General features: G+C 41.7%; 1 long non-coding RNA gene across 1 annotated transcript; it reads left to right on the top strand.

The window, feature by feature from the left end:
• Positions 1-20,197: 20,197 nt before the first annotated feature.
• LOC148191283 (uncharacterized) lies at positions 20,198-22,660 on the top strand. The gene is made up of 3 exons (XR_015783090.1): positions 20,198-20,623; positions 20,727-20,821; positions 22,402-22,660. It is a non-coding gene; the product is annotated as an uncharacterized LOC148191283 (long non-coding RNA).
• Positions 22,661-27,593: the final 4,933 nt, after the last annotated feature.

Raw genomic sequence — 27,593 nt, forward strand, 5'->3', positions numbered from 1 at the left:
GGTCTTATACCAAGCGCTCGTACTATTGTATAATCAATCTTGATAAAATAGCGTTCGTCCAACTGTAGTAATACTTTCTTTTACCATGTTCGGTCATTTACTGGCATTGGATTTCTGTATGTGAACTATTCTAAATATGGTCCTTAACATCTTGAATATTCTTCTTGCATTGGATCAGGCCTAAGGCCTCCATACTTGATTTATTTCTTAAGTATTGGTTTGAACTCAAGAGAGTCAGTTCATTCAACTGACTCACGTGGTAAATACCGTTCATCACATATTGCACTATTTTACTCGGTTCATTTCGTAAATCCAAAAGTAACTCTCTTCGTCTTATTCTGTTCTGAACGGGAGAATCATCGATCTCTTTCTTATCGTTCGTCCTCGTTCTGAAGAGGGCTGAACGTTCGTTAATTTATGTCCTTGTAACTGATGATGAAATTGATAATAAAGTGGAAGATTATAAAGGATGAACAGTATATGAGATGAATAAACGGTTGTGGTTTTTGAACGAGCGTTCCAGGGAGGAACGACTCGTGTATTGAATATTGGGATTGGTAAAGTATGACTGTGGTTATGCTAATGCTGGCAGTTCATCCTGATGTTCCGTGAGTACTCGTCCTCACGTAGAGGGGGTAGGTCATGTGTTGGAACGGCAGGAGGTCCTAGTCCTTATGGGTACTTTGGATAGGACTAACCTCGGGTGGCAACTGTTGAGTGTATCCCAGTTACTACATCACCCGGGTGCAAGAACGCCTGTAGCTACACAGATTCATACAGTCCGGACGGTTCATCTAGTGATAGTTTTCGTATCGTTATATATATTTTGAACTATACTTGTGTTGTTGGAATGTTTAATTTATATGTTGATGTGTGAATTAAATTACATAAGCTTACCCTGTGTTTTTCATTGTGTTGTCCTGTTTCTGGTACGTTCGTCTTGTCAATTGCAATGATCATCCGTGTGGATGTGAGCAGAAGGAGACGCCTTGTTGGAAGAAGTGATTGAAGAGGAGAACCTGGTGGACGTTGAAGTTAAGGCCGAGCCTTAGATCGTTCGGTTGATTTTGGATGTTAGTTGTTTTTTTTAGATCGTTCGATAGCTGTCTTTTTTGTAAACCATTCGATCCTGTCTTCCTTTCTTATGCTGTTAAATTGTATTTAACTCTGTACTTAACGCCGTTCGGCTTTTGAACGTTAATATTAGTGTAAGACTGCACTGTTTGATTATGAAATGTAATTAATTCTATTATATGGTGATTACTGTATTTTTGGGATGTTACATTAGTGGTATCAGAGCAGTTTTGTTCTTTTAAGGACACTGTAGGTTTTGAGTGCACTGTGTTTTTGCTGTGTGCTCAACGTTCATTTAATGAGTAACTCTTGAACTCTTTAGACTTTACTAACGATCATTTTTCTCTGTTTCTCAGAGAACAAATGGCACCTAGACCCCCTCCTTCACCTCAACCCACCGAGCGCGATGCGTCCGACAACACAAGGTTGTTGAAATCGGTGATAGATAGGTTACAACAGCAGAACACTACATTGATGGAACAGAACGCGGCTGCCTTGCAGAGTTTGGAGGCCGCTCGCGCCAACTCTGAAGCTACACAGAGGCAGTTGATGGAGATTATTGCTGCTACTAGGAATACATCGGGAGCGTCCTCTTCCAACGTTACCCATCAGGCTGAGTGGAGCTTGGAAAGCTTCCTTCAACACCACCCAGCCAAATTCAGTGGGAAGTGCCTCCCTGATGAGGCAGATCAGTGGCTGCGTGATATGGAGAGAATTTATAATGCCAAGAGGTGCCCGGACGAAAATCGCTTGGCATTCACGGAGTATCTGCTAACCGGGGAAGCAAGCCACTGGTGGACGAGCATAAAGGCTATCTTGGCGGACGCTCAAAGTCCCATTTCCTGGGAAGTATTCAGGACTAAGTTTTATGAAGAATATTTTCCTGACAGCGTTCGTTTCGCCAAGGAAGTGGAGTTTTTACCGTTGGTACAAGGTGGGATGTCCGTCTCGGAGTACACCAGCAAGTTCAAGCACCTGGTTCGTTTCAATACCATGGCTACCAGCGAGGAGTGGCAGTGTAGAAAGTTTGAAAACGGATTGAGAAGCGAGTTGAAGTTATTAATTTCCAGCTTGTGCATCAAGTCCTTTCCTGCCATGGTTGAGAGAGCCAAAGTACTGGAGAAGAATGTGGCAGAAGTAGAACGACAGAAGAAGTAACAACAGGTGGTTAGGGGACCGATCGTGTCCAGAACCAATGCTAATCTGAGAAGGACACATTACGTTCGTCCAACACAACCATCAAATACAAGTGGGTCTCAAGCGGTGGTCACTATCGGACAATCTGGGCAACAAGGAAACGTTACTTATTTCCAGTGTGGAGGACCACATTACCGTTCGTCATGTCCTCAGCTGGTGGGAGGAAAACACTGCACTCGTTGTAGAAGGAATGGGCACTTGGAGAATGAGTGCAACATGGGAGGACGAGCGGTGATGAGACCACCGAACGTGGGAAGGAATCAACCAAGAGGTGGTCGAGCCCAAGCGGTTGGGCGTGTATATGCTATAACGGGCGCGGAGGCAGCAAGCTCAGGTACACTCATCACCAGCACCTGCTTAGTATATGGAATATCTTGTTGTGTACTGTATGATTCGGGGGTGACCCACTCCTTCATCTCGAAGGCGTGTGTTGAAAAATTGGGAATAACTGAGAGGGAGATGCAGTTCGACTTGGTGGTGTCAACCCCAGCGGCTGGAGAGGTTAGGACGTCTACGGTCTGCGTCAGATGTCCTATTGAGGTTGAGGGGCGTAGATATAAGGTCAATTTGATCTGTTTACCTCTAAAAGAGTTAGAGGTGATTTTAGGAATGGATTGGTTGGCTACCAATCGCATTCTCATAGATTGTGGTAAGAAGGAGTTCGTATTTCCTGATGAAGAAGAAGAAGAGTTATCAGTGACGTTCGGTCAATTGAAGGAAGACATCATGGAAGGTGCCAACTGTTTCCTGATTATGACGCACAAAGATCAGGAGTTCGGAAGTTTAAGGCAAGAACGATCGTCTAGTAGTAACAGTAACGGACGACCGGTTGTGGATGAGTTCCCGGACGTTTTTCCGGAAGAAATACCTGGACTACCTCCTACTCGCGAGGTTGAGTTCACGATCGACTTAGTGTCAACGGCAGCACCCATCTCTGTTCAACCATATCGAATGTCACCAGCGGAGTTGACTGAACTCAAGAAGCAGATTGAAGATTTGATGGACAAGCAATTTATCAGGCCAAGCGTATCACCCTGGGGAGCACCTGTTCTCTTGGTGAAGAAGAAAGATGGCAGCTCTCGGCTTTGCATTGATTACAGACAATTAAACAAGCTGACCATCAAGAATAAGTACCCACTGCCAAGGATAGATGACTTGTTGGATCAACTGCATGGGGCCACAGTATTCTCGAAGATTGACTTGCGATCTGGATATCATCAAATCAGAGTTAAGGAGGAAGACATCCAGAAGACTGCTTTCAGATCTCGTTATGGACACTACGAGTATGTAGTGATGCCGTTCGGTGTGACGAACGCACCAGCAATCTTCATGGATTACATGAATCGCATCTTCAGACCGTACCTGGACAAATTTGTGGTCGTCTTCATCGACGATATACTCATCTACTCCAAGACCCAGGACGAACATGATGAGCACTTGAGAATTGTACTTGGCGTATTGAGGGAGAAGGAGTTGTACGCCAAGTTATCCAAATGTGAGTTCTGGATGAAAGAAGTTCAATTCTTGGGGCACGTGGTGTCGGCTGGAGGTATCTCAGTGGATCCGGCCAAGGTACGAGCGGTATTGGAATGGGAAAGTCCCTGTTCGGTCACTGAGGTTCGCAGCTTCGTGGGACTTGCGGGCTACTATAGGCGTTTTATTGAAGGATTTTTTAAGATAGTAGCCCCGCTAACTCAGCTGACCAGGAAAGATCAACCGTTCGCATGGACCGATCGGTGTGAAGCGAGCTTTCAGGAATTGAAGAGGAAATTGACGAGCGCTCCAGTTCTGATTATTCCAGACACAGCCAAACCGTTCGAGGTATACTGTGATGCTTCTCATCAAGGTTTGGGTTGTGTGCTAATGCAAGAGAAGAGAGCGGTCGCGTACGCTTCTCGTCAGCTGAAGATTCACGAGAGAAACTATCCGACGCACGACCTGGAGTTGGCAGCGGTCGCCTTCGCACTGAAGATTTGGAGGCATTACCTGTATGGATCTACGTTCCAAGTCTTTAGTGATCACAAGAGCCTCAAGTACCTCTTTGATCAGAAGGAGTTGAACATGAGGCAAAGGAGGTGGCTTGAGTTCTTGAAGGACTATGAGTTTGAACTGCTGTATCATCCGGGGAAGGCTAATGTGGTGGCAGACGCCTTAAGCAAGAAAGCAGTTCACGTTTCAGTTATGATGGTAAGAGAACTCAGTCTGGTCGAGAGTTTTAGAGATCTAAGGTTACAGTTCGATTTGGAACCGAACAATATTAGATGCTGTAACCTTAGAATATCTAGTGACGTCTTTGATCGGATCAGAGAGAAGCAGCTAACAGATGAAGAATTGGTAAAGATAAGGGGCGCGCTCGGTACAGATCAAGCTAAGGACTTCAATACTGGAACGGACGACCTCTTACGCTATATGGGTAGGACGTGCGTTCCAAACGATGGAGATCTGAAGAGGATTATCATGGAGGAAGGGCATCACAACCGTCTTTGCATACATCCTGGTGTGACTAAGATGTATCAAGATCTCAGGAAATCCTTCTAGTGGCCGGGAATGAAGAATGATGTCGCATGTTTTATGGCATCATGCCTAACTTGTCAACGTGCAAAGGCTGAGCATCAGAGGCCGGGCGGTTTACTGCAGCAGTTGGAGATTCCTGAATGGAAGTGGGATAGCATCTCTATGGACTTCGTGACCTACCTACCCCGCACGGTCAAGAATCACGACTCCATCTGAGTTGTAGTAGATCGATTGACTAAGAGCGCCCATTTCCCAGCGGTCAACTTAAAAATGTCTATGACCAATCTGGCAAAGCTCTACATTAAGGAGATCGTTCGGTTGCATGGAGTACCTTCAAGCATCATCTCTGACCGAGACACAAGGTTCACTTCTCGGTTTTGGCAATCTCTGCAAAGCGAGCTCGGTAGAAAACTGCAGATAAGTTCGGCTATCACCCTCAAACGGACGGCCAATCTGAGAGGACCATCCAGACGCTTGAAGACTTATTGAGGACGTGCGTCCTAGATCACTTAGGCGCTTGGGATGAAGTCTTATCGCTAGTGGAATTCACCTACAACAACAGCTTTCAGTCTAGCATCAGAATGGCGCCGTTTGAAGCTCTCTACGGGAGAAAGTGCAGAACGCCACTTTGTTGGTTCCAAGAAGGAGAGAAGGTGTTGACTGGACCCGAGCTTATCCAGCAAACGACCGAGAAGGTGAAGCTAATCCAAGAAAGGTTGAAGACGTCACGAAGCAGACAGAAGTCCTACGCGGATAAGAGAAGAAGACCTTTGGTGTTCGCTGCAGGAGATCATGTTTTCCTTAGACTGAATCCGATCACTGGAGTAGGTAGAGCCGTTCGACCAAAGAAGCTATCCCCCAAGTTCGTCGGACCTTATCAAATTTTGAAGAAGATCGGACCAGTAGCATACGAGTTGTCCTTACCTCCTCAATTGTCCAACCTTCATCCAGTCTTCCACGTTTCTCAACTCCCGAAGTACATAGCCGACCCATCTCACATACTGGAGTTGGAAGACGTTCGTCTTAGTCAAGACCGGACGCTGGAGATGCAACCAGTCCGTGTGGAAGATAGCCGCACCAAGTACTACAAGGGAAAGGGCGTTCATTTAGTTAAAATGGTGTGGAACGAAAAGACTGGCGACGCTACTTGGGAAGTGGAGAATGCCATGAAAGATTTGTACCCTCACTTATTTCCGGGTAAGTTTTAATTTTCGAGGACGAAAATTTTTGTAGTTAGGGTGAATGTCAGACCTTGGAAATTTAACCCAAACCCCACCTGTTTAATCTCATTTAATGCGCCCAAAACCCTGTTCAGATTCATTTAAAAGACACCCAAAACTCTGCACACTGACACCAGGTGTCAAGAATGGAAGATTCGAAAAATCAGTAAGTGGAGGACAGGTGTCCATAGGAGAGTGCACGTCCGTTGGACGTGGGGTAGACAAAAATGATTTTCTGAACAACCCTGTTCACTCTCCTCTGCATGCACTTCTCCTTCCCAACTCTGACTTTCCATTTCCTCCTCCTTCTCTCTAGAAATTCCCTTTCTCTCTCTACCGTAGCTCACTCTTCTCTGCTCCGATCACCGTTCAGGCACCGTAGAAGGATTTCTGGCGTCGTGAGCTTCATTCTGGACTGAACAGTTCCAGATTCTGAAACTGGTAAGTTTCTCTTCTTCGTCGAGCGTTCTTTTGTTACATGCAAAGCCAAATTCTGGTTGCATGAAGGGGTATAGTCTAAGTTATTCTTGATTTTTATATGGTTAGATTTAGTTGGAAGAATTAAGTGAGCTTTGAGGGTAGAAAGCTGTAGACGGGCGAACCCAAAAACTTATTCTGTTCTGAACGGGAGAATCATCGATCTCTTTCTTATCGTTCGTCCTCGTTCTGAAGAGGGCTGAACGTTCGTTATTTTATGTCCTTGTAACTGATGATGAAATTGATAATAAAGTGGAAGATTATAAAGGATGAACAATATATGAGATGAATAAACGGTTGTGGTTTTTGAACGAGCGTTCCAGGGCAGAACGACTCATGTATTGAATATTGGGATTGGTAAAGTATGACTGTGGTTATGCTAATGCTGGCAGTTCATTCTGATGTTCCGTGAGTACTCGTCCTCACGTAGAGGGGGTAGGTCATGTGTGGGACGGCAGGAGGTCCTAGTCCTTAGGGGTACTTTGGATAGGGCTAACCTCGGGTGGCAGATGTTGAGTGTATCCCAGTTACTACATCACCCGGGTGCAAGAACGCCTGTAGCTACACAGATTCATACAGTCCGGACGGTTCGTCAGACCTCGGATTCTGTCAGACCTCGGAAATGACGTGCGTTCGGCGGAGTCCACGTGGCGATCGCAGAGCGAGACACTTCAGCAACGCACGTGGCGATCGCAGAGCGAGACACTTCAGCAACGGACGCCAGGTGTCACGCTGTCAGGCCTCGGAGGTGACGAACGCAGTGGAGTCCGCGTGTCAATCGGAAAGCGTGACACTTCATTAACGAACGCCAGGTGTCCTGTCGAGGGGATTCGGGAATCGGTAGTGGAAAGCACGTGTCTGCCGAAGAGAGGACGTTCGTTCGGCGCTGGAAGCAAAACTGAAATTCCTAGAAAAACGCCCCACTCTCTCTGCGCACACCTGCTTTCACGTTTCTGAGAAATCCTTTCTCTCCTCCTTCTCTCTACATTCTCGTCACCTTCTTTCTAAGAAAACACCTGTTTCCTCTCCTCCGATCACTATTCTGGTACCATATAAGGACTCACGGTGACAAGAGCTTCCAGATAAACCGTTCGGTTTGTGAAGCTGGGCTGGTAAGTCCTTTCCTCCATGCTGTCGATCGTTTTCCAAATATGCAAACTCAGTTCTGAGTTCGTACGTTGATCACCATTCTTAAAATGAGGGGATCTGATAGTGTCGGGTGTCACTTGTTGTAGTCTGGATTAACGAGCGTTGACGGTAGGAGGACCTGTAGTGGAGAAGTGTATTTCTGCGTCTGGGAACGTTCGGTCATTTTGAGAGGTAAGGGAAGCTTATCTAATTTAATTTGTATGTTGTTGTATGCTATGAACGTTCCTTACTTGCCTGCATGATTTTGATGCGTGATGGTTGATGTGATTGAATTGCATGAACGTTCGTTGATTTGATGAAATGTAATAGATGAACTTACATGATATGGGTTGTACGAAATGTGAAAGTTGATATAAACGGATGAAATTATGAAACTGTATGATGAGAAATGAATTAGAATGTAAATGGATTTGAATATGAACCTTCCCAATGATAATGTACGTTCGTTGCTGAACGGTCCTTGACCGTTCGGTTTTCCCGATGAACATAGTTAAAATGGGATTCTTTCATTTGGATAGAACCCTAGTTGAGGACGAGCATCCTCGGGTTATAATACTATGCTTGAGCGTTCGGCCAAGCATAGTTGTATCTGGTATCCTTTGATAAACTCCATTCTTTTATATATATATGTAATAGTATACTTTCGCCGTTCGTAAACACTACTTCGACAGTCTCTTAGTATATTTATCAAGTCTACTGTTATAAGTTAAATAGTGCTCGGTCTTACACCTAGCGCTCGTACGGATGAGTGCTCGGTCTTACACCTAGCGCTCGCACTAAGTGGTGCTCAGTCTTATACCAAGCGCTCGTACTCATTCCTTGTAAAATTAGTCTTAATGAAATAGCGTACGTCCAACTTCAGAAGAAATTTCCTTTACCACGTTCGGTCATTAACTGGCAGTGGATTTCAGTATGAGAACTATTCTAAATATGCTTCGTTAACGTCTTGAGATGTCTACATTCGATGTATTCGGCCTAGGGCCTCCACACTTAAATTATTCTTGGAGTATTGGATTGAATTCACGAGAGTCAGTTCATTCAACTGATTCACATGGTAAATAACGTTCGTCCAATGAAACAGGACATTACTCGGTTATTCCCAAACGTAATCGTAACTCTATCGGTCGTATTCTGATCTGAACGGGCGTCTTCTTGGTCCCGTCCACAGCGTTCGTCCTCGTTCTTAGTGGGGACAACACGTTCGGTATTTGATGGTCTTCCTATTGATGATAAAAATGAATGTGGAATAGTGAATAATAAATGATGAAGAGTATATGAGATGAAAGAAACGTGGTGACTTTTGAACGAGCGTTCCGGGGAGGAACGACTCTTGGATGACTATTGAAATTGTAAAGTATGAACGTGCTCATGCTTAGCTGGCGGTTCGATCCTGATGTTCCGTGAGTACTCGTCCTCACGTAGAGGGGGCACGTCATGCGTGGGAACGACAGGAGGTCCTCGTCCTTAGGGGTACTTTGGACGGAACGGACTAACCTTGGGTGGCAGCTGATGAGAACATGCCAGTTACTACATCACCCGGGTGCGCGAACGTCGTAGCTACACGGAATTCATATAGTCCGGACGGTCAATCTAATGATAGGCTTGGTATGATACGTACGTTGAATGTTTTTGTGTGTTGAATTGTTTATCTGATATGTTGATGCATCAATTAAATTACATAAGCTTACCCTGCGTTTTTCCTTGTGTTGTCTCGTTTTGTACGTTCGTCCTGTCGTTGCAATGATAATCCGTGTGGATGTGAGCAGAGGGAGACGAGCGGCTGGAAGAAGCGCTGGAAGAAGAGAATTTGGTAGAAGTTGAGGTGAAGACCGAACAATGAAACGTTCGGCTAGTTGTGTGGGTATTTGATAGAGTGGTCGTTTGACCACCTTATCCGTTTCTTTTGTTATGTTCGACCGTTCGGTATTTTCTCCTGTAAACCGTTCGGTATTTTCTCCTGTAAACCGTTCGGTCAGGTACTATTTATGTTCGGCCTTAATTTTGTAACTCTTTTGTAAGGACGTTCGGCCTTGCGCGTTCGTTTTTTTTAAGTGTGAAAGACTGTACTGAATTATTATTAAATGTGATTATTCTATTATATAGTTGATGACTGTATATTTGGGATGTCATAAATTCTATGAGACAATTTTTTTTTTACTTTATTTACAACCCATTACATAAACAAACCATACACACATCATAAGTTCATACATTACAACAAAACAAATCTTACTTGTTCGTTAAAACAACGAATTCAAACATACATAAATAAGAAAATATTATAAAACCTCCAACAAGTTTTATTTCCCGTGTCTCTCGAATAGTTATTCCAGTCCAGCTTTATCTGCATTACCATCTACTCCCGTACAAGTACGATCATCGCAGGTGGAAACCACAACCACAACATGCAAGGGTGAGTAACCAGAAGTATCATATAAAAAAAACACATCATAAACCCATTACATATAAACTATAACAATTTCCATGACTTAATATAAATCGACACACATGACATTGCAGACTAGTCTTTCATAAACTAATGTTGTTTCCTTGTAATTCGTTGTCATAACCTGTTCTCAATAACAGGCGACTCGAGTCGTCTTCCGTCGCGACTTCAGACCTATCTCCCCGACTCCTTAAGGACTAACGAGTAAAAACATCGATACTACGCGTAACGATGCACTATACTCAACACGAGCCGAAGTCATTGGGCGAGACATTCACCTCCTTGCGCAGAAGGAGGTGACACTCGAATCTCAGTCTCTCACGAGAATCGCATTTATTTTAGTATTAAAATGCTCATAAGACAGACAAGTTACAAGTAAATAACATAGTGTATATACCAACATTAAACAAAAATAAACGTGCTCAATCACGGATTCATACATATTCTCAACAACATGTATAAATAAACCAATATAAGATCAAGAAAATAACCAACAATTCTCAATAATTGTTTTAAAATACTACCAAAGAAATTACAGATTCATACATATTCGCCGAACGCTATTTGGACGGGCACTATTCACCAAACGCTATTTGGACGAACACTATTTGGTCGAACACTATTCACCGAATGCCACTAGGACGGACGCTATAAGATCAAGCATAATCAGGCCGAACGCTACACACCGAGCACCATAATAGATTGAGCACTATTTGGCCGAACGTTTAAGATTTAAACTTAGAATATCAAGTTAAGGTCGAACGCTCACAATCACTAATACATCAAACCGAACGCTCGAGATTCACACCTAAGAATCCAATTTAAGGACGAACGACTACAATCACTAATACATCAAACCGAACGCTCGAGATTCACACCTCAGAATCCAATTTAAGACCGAACGCTCAAAATCAACAATTCACAAAATCGAATTCAATATTTAAACCTAAGAATTTCAATTAAGACCGAACGCTAAAATCCACAATTCACCAAAATCGAACGTTCATGATTTAAACACTAGAACATCAGATTTAAGACCGAACGCTACAATAACTAATTCCCCAAAATGAACGTTCAAGATCTTAAACCTAAGAATATCAAATTACAGATTGAACGCTTACTAATACACCCAAAACCGAACGTTCCAGATTCAAACCTAAGAATATCAAATTTAGATCGAACGCTTAAATTACTAAAACATCAAAACCGAACGCTCAGGATTCAAGCCTGATAATACTAAATTCAACCGAACGCTCACCATACTAAATTCCCACTCTCCTCTGCATGCACCCTCTTTCCAAAAATCTGATCTTTCATTTTCCTCATTCTTCTCTCTAGAAACTTCCCCTTCTCTCTACTGTAACTCACCTTTTCTCTGCTCCGATCACCGTTCAGGCACCGTAGGAGCATTCCCGGTGTCCCAAGCTTCCTCTTAAACCAAACAAGTTTGAAGTTTGAGCTGGTAAGTTCCTTTCCCTTAGCCGTTCGTTCTTTTGTTACATGCAAACCAAGTTCTGGTTACATGCAGGGGTGTAGTCTAAGTTATTTTTGATTTTGATGTTGTTCGGTTTAGTTGGAAGAGTTAAGTGATCATTGAGGGTAGAAAGATTGTAGTCGGACGAACCAAAATCCTACGTTTTGGACGTTCACTCACAGATCCAGGTAAGGGAAGCTTATCTAATTTAATTGTATGTTGTTGTACGCTTGTTGAAAATGAATGCATGTTACTGAATGGGTGAATGTATGTATCAAGTATGAATACTGGCATGATGGTTGATATGAATGGATTTCATGAACGTTCATTTATTTAATGAGTGGAAATGAAATATGGTTGAGTCATGTATGATGTATGAGTTATATGAGATTTATGTGATATGAATTGTATGAAGTATGCAAGTTGAATCTGATAGGAATGTATAAAGTTATGAAAGTATATATATATATATATATATATATATATATATATATATATATATATATATATTAAGAAATGATTGTTGGAAAGAAATAATTCTGATATGAAAGTCTCATATGAAAAAGTACGTTCGTTACTGAACGGTCATTGACCGTTCGGCTTTCTTGGTAAACATAGTAAAAATGGGATTCTTTCATTTGGAGAGAACCCTAGTTGAGAACGAGCGTCCTCATGTGGTAATACTATGTTTGAGCGTTCGGCCAAGCATAGTTGTATCTGGATATCCCTTGATAAAGTAATATATCAAACCTTGTACTTTAAGATTAGTAGTGCTCGGTCTTACACCTAGCGCTCGTACTGAGTAGTGCTCGGTCTTACACCAAGCGCTCGTACTCATTTCTTGTATAATCTCTTTTGATGAAAGAAATAGTGTTCGCCTAACTTAATGGAATTTTCTTATCGACCGTGCTCGGTCATTGACTGGCATTTGGATTTCTTGATGTAAATTCAAATAAGCTAAATATTCATAAACGTTCGGTTTCTTCATGTAAATGCTTCTAAGTATTATCATTAGAATGTCATAAAGTGTGTGTATCGATTGGTTCCAGCATAGAGTCGTAGCCTTTGGTGGGGTCTTTTCAGCGTTCGGTCAGAGTCAGTTCATATAATTGAATTCCCATTGCAATGAACATTCGGTTCATTCGTTCCCTGCTATATCTATTACGTTCGGTTTTTCTCTCAAAAATGACAGTAAACCTCTCGGTCTCATTCTATTATGGAACTGGAGATCTCTATGTCTCGTTCCATGCGTTCGTCCTCGTTCTGAGTGAGGATAGAACGTTCGGTATTTGGTGTCTTTATAAACCTTTGAACAGAGATGATATTTAACTTATTAACAATAAAGATGAATTTGAGAAAAGTGATAATGAAAGATGGAATTGAGAATGATTATGAATGAAATAAGAAGAGAATGTGATATGAATGAAATGATGTGAAGTTGAACGAGCGTTCCGGGGAGGAACGACTCATGGATGAATATTGAATTTGTAAAGTATGAATGTGGACAAAGCTTGGCTGGCGGTTCATCCTGATGTTCCGTGAGTACTTGTCCTCACGTAGAGGAGGGTAGTTCATGTGTGGGAACGGCAGGAGGTCCTAGTCCTTAGGGGTACTTTGGACGGAACAGACTAACCTCGGGTGGCAGCTGATGAGGATATTCCAGTTACTACATCACCCGGGTGCACGAATCGTCGTAGCTACACAGAATTCATACAGTCCGGACAGTCGGTCTAGTATCAGGATTTGATTGAATTGTTTATTGAAATGTATTTGAATGTGCTGGCATATGAAAATGTATGTTATTACTTGAATTAAATTACATAAGCTTACCCTATGTTTTCATTGTGTTGTCCTGTCTCTGTACGTCCGTCTTGTCTTTGCAATGATCATCCGTGTGGATGTGAGCAGATGGAGATGCGCTACTGGAAGAGGCGCTGGAAGAAGAAAATTTGGAAGAAATCGAAGTTAAGACCTGAGAGTAGGACGTTCGGGCAATAGTCTAGTTATAGTAAGGTGGACGTTTGCTCACCTTTCCTTTTGTTTAAGTATGAACGATCGATATTGTTATTTTCTAAACCGGTCGCATAGTTTGGGTAGTGAGGTACGGCTTTATTTTGTAACTCACTTTTGTAAGGCCGTTCGGCCATGAGCGTACGTTCGTCTCTAGTGTAAGACTAATCTGGATTGTTATTAATGTGATTATTCTAATATATAGTTTATTACTGTATTTTTGGGATGTTACACATATCATAATTAATTATTTAGTAACACAAAATATAGTAAAATAAAAGTATATTTTTATTTTACACAGGTCTTACATTCTCCCCAACTTTTAAAATTTTCGTCCTCAAAAATTAAGGTATTACTCAAATAAGTGTAGGTACTCTTTTCTCATAAAATCTTCTAGCTCCCAAGTTATCTCTTGAGTTTTCTCATTCTAGAGCACCTTCACCGTGCGAATCTCTTTTCCCTGCAACTCCTTCGTTTGTACTTCTAACACTCTTACTGGCCCAACTTCAAAAGTAAGGTCTTCGCGAACTTGAATGTTGTCTTCCTCCAATACATGAGTTGGCCCAAGTAATTTTTTTAAGGACTCCATTAACGTCATTTCAAATTCATATAATATTAAGATTTAAAAGAAGTTTTTCTGTTGTTGGGACATGAAGTTTCGCAATTTGGGCCTTTTTGGGGATTCTATAAGTTTTCTGTTATAGCTAAATATACCCTGATATCAATGAATGATATGATTATTATTATTATTGTGTCTCTCGATGTTTCTTATACCAGGTGAAAGAAGGTCAGTACCCTACAGCAGATGAAAGAAATGCCTTGCGAAGAGAAAAAGAAATTCTGAAACAAGCTAAGCAGAGTGATTATATCAGGACATTGATGAATGATATGGAGGAAAGACCTGAAGAGGTAAAGTTATTTTTAGTGCTGAATGATTATGACTTATAGTATGCTTGGGTTTCAGTTAAACTCCTTTCAAAAGTATTTTCAGACTCAAATGTACAAAGAGCGCATCCTTCTCGAAAATACTTTTAACTCCTAAGAATATTTTTTGAACTATTATCCGAACTTGCATTTAATGAGTTTACGTAATGGTTTGTTTTGGCTGCTCACTACTCTACTCAGGTGAGGGATTTTGAGGGAGCTAGCAAAGAAGTTGATAGATTTGTCTCCAAGATGGAGAAACGCACTCAGCAAGAGGAGGAGATGTTCACTCGTGTTCCTCTTAGGAAACAGGAGAGGAAGCGAGAAAAATACTTGAAGAAATCAAGAAATGGGTATGGGAAGTGTTTGGAATGTTTTCCTTTTGTTTCTCCATTCCTAACAAGTAAAAAGAATTAAATGTAGTATTTTTGTTTAAATACATTTTTTTCTCTCTTAGCTTTTGTGCTTTTTCTATTTCAGGTTGCAAGGTCTAACAGAAAGTTTCTATGATGAAATCAAAACATTACCCTTTAAGATAGAACTGAAGAGCAAGTAATGGGATCTGGTAAAGGTAGCAGCAGAAAGAGCCGAGTACACAAGCGAAAGGTATGACATTTTATTCTTTGAAATTATTATGTGAAAATTGTAGACTACTTTTTTGAACTTCATATACGAAATTTTGTTTAAGTCGAATTATGTGGATGTGGTTTATGTATTGTTGCATCTGCATTGCATATGACCAACCAAATTATTTGATGATTGCTCTAATATCCACTGTGTGTAATAAAAAATTATTTAAATAAACTAATGTCTTATTCCTCTCGAGTAAGCGTGTAGAGTTGGTTATTTGTCGACTAGTTTTGTAATTTTCGAACCAATTTTTGGTCATGGAGAGTTATACTATATGTACAGTTGTTTACTGATAGTTCTGAGCTGTGTGCTGAACACAGTAATAAAAGTGATACTATGATACCCGCACAATACGAAATAAAGTTAAAAATGCCCCTTGAGGGAATTTGCTCACCACCAACACAAATTTTGTATGTATTTGAAAATTTGAGTTTTATCCATCAACAGATACACACTTTCCCTTCCCTTATGCTTGGCTTTTGTGACATCCCAAAAATACAGCCATAAACTATATATTAGAATAATCTCATTAATAATAATCCAGTACAGTTTTTCAAACTGAAAAAAACGAATGCGCAAGGACGAACGTCCTTGTAGAAGAGTTATAAAAATTTAGTCCGAGCGTAAAATAAAACCTGACCGAACGGTTTACACAAAAAAAAAATACCGAACGATCAAACATAAGCAAAAAGAGAGGGTTCGTTATAATACAGTGCTCTAAACTAACTAAACTAATCAGCCAACCGAACGCACTACTGTTCGGCCTTCACTTCCACATCCACGAGGTTTGCTTCCTCCAAAATTCCTTCTTCCAAAGCTTCCTCAAGCAACGCCTCTCCACCTGCTCACATCCACACGGATGATCATTGCAAGGACAAGGACGGACGTACAAAACAAGACAACACAAGGAAACATGCAGTGTAAGCTTATTGAATTTAATTCAAGTAAAACATATTCATTTCATAACACATCAAATACATTCTAATACATTCAAACGTACAATTCAACAACTCTTTAAATCAATCAAATCCTGATATTAGACAGACTGTCCGGACTGTATGAATTCTGTGTAGCTACGACGTTCGTGCACCCAGGTGGTGTAGTAACTGCTCTCATCAGCTGCCACCCGAGGTTAGTCCGTTCCGTCCTAAGTACAGTTTAGGACTAGGACCTCCTGCCGTTCCCACACATGACATACTCTCCTCTACATGAGGACGAGCACTCACGGAACATCAGGATGAATCGCCAGCTAAGCTTTGTCCACATTCATACTTTACAATTCCAACTTTCATCCAAGAGTCGTTCCTCCCTGGAACGCTCGTTCAAATTCCACAATCATCATTCATATCACATTCTCTTTTTATTTCATTCCTAATCATTCTCAATTCCATCTTTCATTATCACTTTTCTCAGATTCATCTTTATTATCAATAAGATAAATATCATCTCTGTTCAAAGGTTTTTAAAGACACCAAATGTCGAACGTTCTATCCTCACTCAGAACGAGGACGAACGCAAGGAAAGAGACATAAAGATCTCCAATTCCAGAATAAAATGGGACCGAGAGGTTTACTGCCGTTTTTGAGAGAAAACCGAACGTAATAGATATAGTAGGGAGTGCATGAACCGAACGTTCATTGCAATGAGAATTCATTTGTGAACTGACTCTAACCGAACGCTGAAAAGTCCTCACCAAAGGCTGCGACTCTATGACTGAACGTTCCAATAATAATACTTAGAAGCATTCATATGAAGAAACCGAACGTTTATGAATGTTTAGTTTATTTGAATTCACCTCAAGAAATCCGAATGTCAGTCAATGACCGAAAGTGGTACGCGGATTTACTGAAATTTGGACGAACGCTATTTACACTCGTTTGGTAATTAAAGATAAGAACGAGCGTTCGGTATAAGACCGAGCGCCACTCATAACGTACGCTTGGGTCGAGACCCATCGCTAATTTGAAATAATAGAAATAGAAATTTATATAGGACGAGATGGTAAAGTTACATTTTAACAAAATGACTAAGTGTCTGAATGTATATTTTCAAGCTTCTCAATTCCTCACACAGCACTCAGGATATCTACGTTTGGCCGAACGCTCAAACGTAGTACTAATACAAGAGGGCGTTCGTCCTCAACTAGAATTCTTTCCAAATGAAAGAATTCAACTTCAAAGAAGTTTGGTAACAACAACGAACGGTTAGGGACCGTTCAATGATGAACGTTCAATATCATAGGAAATTCATATTTAAAGATTCATTTACATTAAACTCATTTCGCAGCATAAACTTTCATACTTTCAAATACTCATATTATAGTACATTTCATACTTCTCATACATCAACTCATAATCATAATCATATACAAAAAATCAAGTAATACAGATCATACTTCATGCAACACATAGCACGTTCATACAGTACAATACAAACATACGAATTAAATTGAATGAGCTTCCCTTACCTGGATCAGTGAACGAACGTACTAAAACACTCTTCGTCTAACTGAGTTCCCTTCTACCCTTACGTTCCACTCTTCTTTAAACTAACTTCAAACATCCAATAAACCAACAGAGACTTAAACAGGATAACAACATGCAACCGGAGCTGGGTTTGCATGTATCAGAAAATGGACTACTAGGAATAAAGAAACTTACCAGTTTCAGAACTCAAATGTGTTCGGTTCAAAGTGAAGCTTGAGACGCCGGGAGTGCTCCTACGGTCTCTGAATGAGGATCGAATAAGTGAAAGGGTGAGTTTCTTTAGAGAGAAGATAGAACTCTTAGAGAGAAGAAGGAGAATTCGAAAGATCAGGATTTTTGGAGAAGATGAGTGCATGCAGAGAGTGTGAGAAGAAGGTTTCAGAAGATCATTTTTCTCCCCACGTAACACTAATGTCCACTCTCCTACTGACACCTGCATTCCACTATCTGATTTCAGATTCTCGTTTCTTGACACTTGGCTTCAGCGCAGAGGGGTTTTGAGTGCGTTTTAATGAGATTAGACAGGTGGGTTCTGGGTGCATATTTACGAGGTCTGACAGGGTTCTTCAGAAACGAGAAAAGGAAGGTGCATGCAGAGAGTGGAGCGTTTTCTGAAAACTTCAGTTTTGCTTCCCCCGCCGAACGCACGTCCACTCTGCAGTCGACACCTACTTCCCACTACCAATTCCCGACTCCCCTCGGCATGACACCTGACGTCCGTTAATGAGGTGTCTCTTCCTGCGGTCGCCACGTGCGATGCTGAGGTGTCTCGCTCTCCAACTGCCACGCGGACTCCAGCGAATGTATGCTATTTTCCAGGGTCTGACAGCTTTTAATTTGAAAAAGGACTTTTTAGTGTATGCATTATCAACCGACGTGATTGCATTGTACTGTTACAGAGAACTAACAATTTTGGCTTCTTTGCAGAGGAAACACTGAAGGAGGAGATTTAGGATTTTGACCTAAAGGGTTATGGGAGACTGACCACCGCATGCTGTTGGAGGAAGTAATATTAGGTTGAATGCAAAGGAAATGTAAAAGCTAGTGTTGGGTATTGGGGAATTCCTTCATGTTTGTAGATTTATGTTTGTAGGTTTATTTTTGTACTTTATTGCCATCCTAATTAGCTGGTGCCCAATGGGGAACGTGGATTGGAGATTTTGGAAGCGATGAAATAGTGTTTTTTGGTTTATTATTACCATTGCACATCCAATTATGTGATGCACGTCTTTTTTGGTTTTACCTTTATGTCCGAGTGGAAAAATGCATAGATATTAAACTGAATATATTTTTTAATTTGTTATTTCACGGGTCTAGGCCATTGGTTGGTTCTTTTGTACATGACCCAATAGTTTCTCGTATTGTGCTAGATGATAATCAAATATAAGAGTTAGTTTGATAGTCATGAGAAGATAACACCATATAATAAGATTTTGATAAACATTTAATATTTGATGTATATCATAATTAAAACACAAATATGTTGCAAGATTGGAGGCAATAATAATGGTGGTTATAATGATAAATATAAAGTTTAATTAAGTTAAAAGTTTTTTTTAATTGTTTTCATAAATAAAATTGTTAAATATTTAAAATTTTATATTTTTGAATTAGGTGACTTGATTGTTATTTAGTATTGTCATTTGTTTGGTTATTTGTGTTAATGTATTAATAAATGTGAAATTTTGAAGTTAATATAATATGATATTATGATTAAGGTAAAATTATAAATGATTTTTATTAAAACTCTAATTTAGAACATACTGGATGATGAAAACCCGTTGTTATTACTTACATCAATAATCATAGTGTTACTACCAAGGGTAGGCAACCGATCGTGGAGTGGGTTATTACTGAGGGTAAGCAGCCGACCGCAGCTTGTGTGGCTACCGAGGATAGGCCACCGATCAGGTGGTTGATGACATAACCGATCGGGTAAGCACGAGGAAAGGAGATTGCAGACAACCGTTAAATGTTCATGAATGCGTGGTTAATGAGGTAACGGTCCTTGTCGAGTATTTAAAGTGAGCATTGAAAGCCATTAAAAGGTAAATTAATGAATAATATTCCCTGTAATTGTATAAATAGAAGTCAAAGGGGAAGGTAAATCTTCTGTTCATTTCGATAATTATAGACTTGCGAGAGCCCATTCTGACTTGAGCGTCGGAGTGTTTGCTGCAGGTCAACCCATTTATACCGATACCGAGCGCAGAGGAGGCAAGAAGAGGAAGACCGATCGGAGGAGGAGTGTTTCCGGACGGAGGTAGTAGGAGTGTTCCCCGGTCCCGTTCAGTAGAAACACATAGTAACGATGATTTTTGTAGGTTATGAAAATCATTAGAGAAAATTACAACTTCATTATTTAACATGTTTTAATGAAAATATAAAAGTAACTAATATTATTTTTAATTAATTATAATAACTAACATTTCTTAACAGGTAGACATAAAGAACCAAAATAGTGAAACAATATAACAACTACATTATCTAATTAACCAAAACTTAAATAACATTCAATTTAAAAATATATAGAAAATTTGATCACATAATAAATCGGACTCAATTGAAAATTCTCCTCGTGAGAAACTGTCACGCCCCATTAATCTTTCTGCTGACTCACCTCTCTACTTTCATAAATGCACCTTGCCACGCTTACACCTCCATTGACACGCCCACCCTTCATTTAAAACGCACTCACGTTCACGATGCATGCATGCTGACAAGTGTCATTTTGGAACGTTCTAAAAACGTTAATGGAATCCAAGTGGCAGCAGACGATTGGACGATCGTCCTGCGTGGGGAAAGAAATGATTTTCTGGAAAACTCTTTCCTTTCTCTGTGCATTTCATCTTCTTCCTCAAATTTCTGATCTCCTAAATTCTCCATTCTCTCTCTAAAACCTTTCTTTCTTCTCTCTTTGGTAACTCACCATCCCTTGCTCCGTTCACGTTTCAGCACCGTGAGAAGCATCCCTGTACCGTGAGCTTCCCATCAAACCGATCGGTTTTGGATTCGGAAACGGGTAAGTTTCACGTCCTCAACTACTCTTGACTTTCCACATGCAAGCTTCATTTTGAATCTGCATGCACCGTCTTTGAACCAATATTTGTTTCCTGTAATTTTAGTTGGAAGAGTTTTGGGGTTTTGAACGTTAAGGGTAGAAGAGTATATTGGAATCTTGTGTTCTTTTTGAAGAACGAAAGCACGCTGCTTAATCCGGGTAAGGGAAGCTTGTTAGAATTTAATTCACATGATCTCTGTACTGCATGCGCGTTACGTAATGTTTGAAAGTATGATTTATGATATTTGACTTTGGAGTTTAGGATTATGATTCTGAGATGATATATGAAAATGTTGCATGTATGTACTGGGAATTATATGCTGAGTGTATGAATGGTCTGTGACGTTGTACGTGGATGATTTTGATATTTGAATGTTAGTATATGATGTTGATTAAAAGCATGAGAAGTATGGAAAAATACTATGTTAAGATTGATTTAATGCATGAAAGTTTATACTGGAAAATGAGTTACTGTAAAAGAAGAATTATATGAAAAGTGCATGAATTTGAACGTTCGTATTGATACGGTCATTGACCGTTCGGTATTATCAGTAAATTCTTGTATTAGTCGGACCCTTTCATTTGGAAAGGACTCCCTTTGAGAACGAACGCCCTCTAATATATTTTTACGTTGTGCTTTCGGCCAGACGTAAACATCACGAGTGTTGTGTGAGAATTGAGAATTTTGATAATATCCCCGTGAACTTTTAGTCAAATTATTGAAACATAAACTTTAAATATCTCATCTTATATAAATCCCAATTTCTATGATTTTGAATTCAGCCAAGAGTCTCGATCTAAAAACGTACGTCCTAAGTGGCGTTCGGTCTTAGACCGAACGTTCGTTCAAAAAGGCAAACGATTAGTAGCGCTCTTTCTTTTGTCGAGCGTTCGTCTTTGGTGGCGTTCGACCTTATGTCGAACGTCCGTTCTTGATAGCGTTCGTTCTTATGTCGAGCGTTCGCCTGTGGTAGCGTTCGACCTTATGTCGAGCGTCCGTTCGTGATAGCGCTCGTTCTTTTGTCGAGCGTTTGTATTTGATAGTGTTCGACCCTTGTCGAGCGTACATCCTTAATAGCGTTCGTCTTCTGTCGAGCGTTGGTCTTTAAATAGCGTTCGTTCTGATCTTAAATAGCGTTCGTCCAAACAGTGAAATAACGTTCGTCTTTTTATGGAAGTGTAATTAAGAATGAAAATGTGATGTTGAGGGAAGTATAAATTGTGCGAACCATATATGATATGATATTATGATTTTGGAATTTGAACGAGCGTTCCAGGGTGGAACGACTCTTGACTGGATATTGATATTTGTAGTATGAACGTGGTAAGCTTAGATGGTGATCCATCCTGATATTCCGTGAGTGCTCGTTCTCAAGTAGAGAGGAGTAGGTCATGCGTGGGAATGGCAGGAGGTCTAGACCATAACTGTAACTTGGCAAAAAGACTAACCTCAGGTGGATACTGATGAGCATTCCAGTTACCCCACCTGAGTGCATGGACGCCTTAGCTACACAGGTTTCATACAGTCCGGACAGTCGGTCTAGTATCAGGGATTTGGTTGAATTAATGTATGATTTGAATGTATGTGTTATGAATAAATTGATATGTTTGATATGTATGAACTGTATGTTTGACTTGAATTAAATTCAATAAGCTTACCCTTGCAATTCCTTTGTGTTGTCTTGTTTATGTATATCCGTCTTGTCAAATGCAATGATCATCCGTGTGGATGTGAGCAGAGGGAGATATGTCTTTGGAGCAAACACTTGAAGGAGAACTCATTGCTGAAGAAAACTTAGTGGACGTCGAGGTGAAGGCCGAACAGTAAAAGCGTTCGGTTTTAGTTAGTGTAAATAGGATGTCGAGCGGCTGTGAGCGAGCGCTCTTTTATCGTTTGTTGTAGTTTGACGTTCGGTATTTATTTTGTAAACCGTTCGTCCTTATTTTTGTAAACGCTCGTTAATTTTTATATAACAGGCCGTTCGGCCATTTGTTTAATCTGTTCCTTTACGTTTAAAACTGTTTTGGATTATTAATACGTGTAATTATTCTAAGTATATAGTTGATGACTGTATAATTTTGGGATGTTACATTATTGGTATCAGAGCAGTTTTGTTCTAATAAAGGACACTGTAGGGTTATGAGTGCACTGTGTTTTGCTGTGTGCTTATTGCATGTTTAATGAGTTATCACTATTTTAACTCTTAGACATTACTAACGTTCGTTTGTTTTCTCTGTATCCAGAGAACAAATGGCACCTAGATTGCCTCCTCCTCCTCAACCGAATGAGTCCGAGACGTCCAGCAATGCTAGATTGTTGGAAACCGTGGTGGAAAGATTGCATCAACAGAACACCACATTGCTGGAGCAAAACGCCACCTTGATGCAGCAAAACCAAGCTGCTATGCAAGGTTTGGAGGCCTCGCGTGTCAACTCTGAAAACACGCAGAGGCAGTTGATGGAGATCTTGGCTGCAACTAGAGGTGCGCCTGGAGCATCTTCTTCCAACGCTGCCCCGCCTACTGCCGAATGGAGCTTGGAGAGTTTTCTCCAACACCATCCTGCTAAATTCAATGGGAAAGGTCTCCCAGACGAAGCGGATCAGTGGTTGAGGGATATAGAGAAGATCTTTAATGCTAAACGATGCCCTGATGAGAACAGGTTGGCGTACGCTGAGTATTTACTGACTGGAGAAGCGAGCCATTGGTGGTCGAGCGCTAGGGCTATTCTTACGGACGCGCAGCAACCGATCACCTGGGAAGTATTTAGAAACAAATTTTATGAGGAATACTTCCCTGACAGCGTGCGGTTTGCAAAGGAGGTGGAATTCTTACAATTGGTTCAAGGAAATATGTCCGTCTCGGAGTACACCAACAAATTCAAACATCTCGTCAGATTCAATACTATGGCCACAAGTGAAGTGTGGCAGTGTAGAAAATTCGAGAATGGATTAAGAAGTGATCTCAAGGTGTTGATTTCCAGTCTATGTATCCGGACGTTCCCAGCCATGGTTGAAAGGGCTAAAGTACTTGAGAAAAATATGGCTGAGGTGGAACAACATAAGAAACAACAGGCGTCGAGAGGACCAGTTATGTCAAGACCTAATGTGAATCGGAACCGGACCCCATACGCTCGTCCAGCCCAGTCGAGTGGTTCACAAACTATGGTAGTTGCTGGACAAGCAAATCAACAAGGGCCGATCAGATGTTTTCAGTGCGGAGGACCTCACTTTAGATCATCATGCCCTCAATTGGTTGGAGGGAAATATTGCACTCGTTGTAGAAGAAACGGTCACCTGGAGAACGAGTGTAATATGGGCGGACGTGCAGTGATGAGGCCGCCGAACGCTGGAAGGACTCAGCAAGGAAGAGGTGGACGAGCCCAAGCTGTAGGGCGAGTATATGCGATCACTGGTGCAGAAGCAGCGAGCTCAGGTACGCTCGTTACTGGTACCTGCTTAGTTCATGGAATTCCTTGCTGTGTGTTGTATGATTCTGGGGCAACACACTCCTTCATCTCGAAGGCGTGCGTTGATAAGTTGGGGTTAACCGAGAGTGAGATGCAGTTCGACTTAGTGGTGTCAACCCCAGCTGCTGGAGAGGTTAGGACGTCTACCATGTGCGTCAGATGTTCTGTTGAAGTAGAGGGGCGTAGATACAAGGTAAACTTGATATGTTTGCCTCTCAAGGACTTAGAAGTGATTCTGGGAATGGATTGGCTGAATACCAATCGCATCCTCATAGATTGTGGGGCTAAGGAGTTGATTTTTCCTGAGGAATGTGAAGAAGAGTTAGGAGTGACGCTCAGTCAAGTTAAAGAAGATATCATGGAGGGCGCCAGTTGCTTCTTGATCATGACGCATGAAGACCGAGAGTTGGCGGATAAGAGTTGTGAACGTTCGTTCAATAAGTACGCTGAAGGACGAACGGTTGTGGACGAATTCTCGGATGTTTTCCCGGATGAAGTGCCTGGTTTGCCTCCCGTTCGTGAAGTTGAATTTACCATAGATTTGGTAACTACTGCGGCCCCTATATCAGTTCAACCGTATAGAATGGCACCCGCTGAATTGGTGGAGCTTAAAAAGCAAATAGAAGAGTTGATGGACAAGAGGTTCATCCGTCCAAGCGTGTCACCTTGGGGAGCGCCCGTGTTATTGGTGAAGAAGAAGGATGGCAGCTCTCGGCTTTGTATTGATTACCGTCAGTTGAATAAGCTGACCATCAAGAATAAATACCCACTGCCTCGCATTGACGATCTACTGGACCAGTTGCATGGAGCGAGCGTTTTCTCTAAGATAGACTTGAGGTCAGGCTATCACCAGATTCGGGTCAAGGAAGGAGACATCCAGAAGACAGCCTTCCGTTCGCGTTATGGACATTATGAGTACGTGGTCATGCCGTTCGGTGTGACGAACGCTCCAGCAGTCTTCATGGACTATATGAACCGCATCTTCAGGCCGTATTTGGACAAGTTCGTGGTGGTGTTTATTGATGATATTCTCATCTACTCCAAGAGTTGTGAAGAGCATGAGGAACACTTAAGGGTGGTACTTGGAGTGTTGAGAGAAAAGGAGCTGTACGCCAAATTATCTAAATGTGAATTTTGGATGAAGGAAGTACAGTTCTTGGGTCATGTTGTGTCTGCAGGTGGAATTTCAGTTGATCCGGCCAAGGTACGAGCGGTCTTGGAATGGGAGAGTCCACGCTCGGTTACAGAAGTTAGAAGTTTTGTAGGGCTCGCGGGCTACTATAGGCGTTTTATAGAAGGATTTTCTAAGATAGTAGCACCGTTAACCCAGCTGACAAGGAAGGATCACCCATTCGCTTGGACCGATAGGTGTGAATCCAGCTTTCAAGAGTTGAAGCAGAAGCTGACGAGCGCTCCAGTATTGGTAATTCCGGACACCGCCAAACCTTTCGAAGTTTACTGTGACGCATCTCACCAAGGTTTGGGGTGCGTTCTTATGCAAGAGAAACGAGCAGTGGCGTATGCATCACGGCAGTTGAAGATACATGAGAAGAATTACCCAACGCACGACCTAGAGCTAGCAGCGGTCGTTTTTGCTCTAAAGATTTGGAGACACTACTTGTATGGATCCGTCTTCCAAGTCTTTAGTGATCATAAGAGCCTCAAGTACCTCTTTGATCAAAAAGAATTGAATATGAGACAGCGGAGGTGGCTTGAGTTCCTAAAGGATTATGAGTTCGAGTTGCTTTATCATCCTGGTAAAGCGAACGTTGTGGCGGATGCTCTAAGTAGAAAGGCGGTTCATGTCTCGGTAATGATGGTTAAAGAGCTAAGTTTGGTGGAGAGTTTCCGAGACCTGAGGTTGCAGTTCGATTTGGAGCCGAACAGTATTAAATGCTGCACCTTAAGGATATCAAGTGATGTGTTCGACCGAATCTGGAGGAAACAGCGAGAGGACGAGGAATTGGTGAAAATTTTTAGTGCGCTCGGTACGGATCAAACCAAGCATTTTAACGCTGGAACGGACGGCATGTTACGTTACAGGGGACGTACGTGCATTCCCAATGATGGCGAGCTGAAGAGAATTATTTTAGAAGAAGGTCATCACAGCCGTCTTAGCATGCATCCAGGCATGACTAAGATGTATCAAGATCTCAGGAAGTCGTTCTGGTGGCCAGGGATGAAGAATGACGTTGCACGTTTTGTGGCATCATGCCTAACATGTCAACGTGCTAAAGCTGAATATCAAAGACGGGTGGTTTACTACAACCTTTGGAGATTCCCGAATGGAAGTGGGACAGCATTTCAATGGACTTCGTGACTCACTTGCCTCGCACGGTCAAGAATCACGATTCCATTTGGGTAGTAGTGGATCGTCTAACCAAAAGTGCTCACTTCCTAGCGGTCAACTTGAAGATGTCCATGACCAACTTGGCCAAGCTCTACATCAAAGAGATCGTTCGTCTGCATGGAGTGCCGTCCAGCATCATCTCTGACCGAGACACAAGGTTCACCTCTCGGTTTTGGCAGTCGTTGCAAAGCGAGCTGGGCAGCAAACTCCAAATGAGTTCTGCTTATCATCCTCAGACGGACGGTCAATCCGAGAGGACAATCCAGACGCTCGAGGATTTATTAAGGACGTGCGTACTCGATCACATGGGCGTTTGGGATGAGGTACTACCGTTAATAGAGTTCACCTACAACAACAGCTTCCAGTCGAGCATTGGAATGGCTCCTTTTGAAGCCCTATACGGACGCAAGTGTCGCACGCCACTTTGTTGGTTTCAAGAAGGAGAACACATATTGACTGGACCAGAGCTCGTTCAACAGACAACGGATAAGGTGAAATTGATACAAGAAAGATTGAGAACGTCCAGAAGCAGGCAGAAGTCATACGCCGATAGGAGAAGACGACCACTGGAGTTCAAAGCTGGCGATCATGTTTTTCTCAGGATGAATCCAACTACTGGAGTGGGCAGAGCGTTGCGTTCAAAGAAATTATCTCCTAAATTCGTGGGACCTTATCAGATTTTGAAAAGGATTGGACCGGTTGCATACGAGCTAGCCCTACCTCCACAATTGTCCAACCTTCATCCGGTATTTCACGTGTCTCAACTCCGGAAGTACGTATCTGATCCCTCGCACATATTGGAGCTGGAGAACGTTCGTCTTCGACAAGACCGAGCGATAGAAATGAAGCCGATACGCATTGAAGACGAACGCTCTAAATTATATAAAGGGAAGGACGTTCGACTGGTGAAAGTGTTGTGGGACGACAAGACTGGCGATTCTACGTGGGAAGTTGAAGATGCCATGAAGGACTTATACCCTCATTTATTTCCTGGTAAGTCTTCAATTTTCGAGGACGAAAATTTTTGTAGTTAGGGGGATTGTCACGCCCCATTAATCTTTCTGCTGACTCACCTCTCTACTTTCATAAATGCACCTTGCCACGCTTACACCT

Source organism: Vigna umbellata, chromosome 11 (assembly GCF_029865625.1).
Source record: "Vigna umbellata cultivar VRB3 chromosome 11, Vumbellata_1.0, whole genome shotgun sequence".
Taxonomy (NCBI): Eukaryota; Viridiplantae; Streptophyta; class Magnoliopsida; order Fabales; family Fabaceae; genus Vigna; species Vigna umbellata.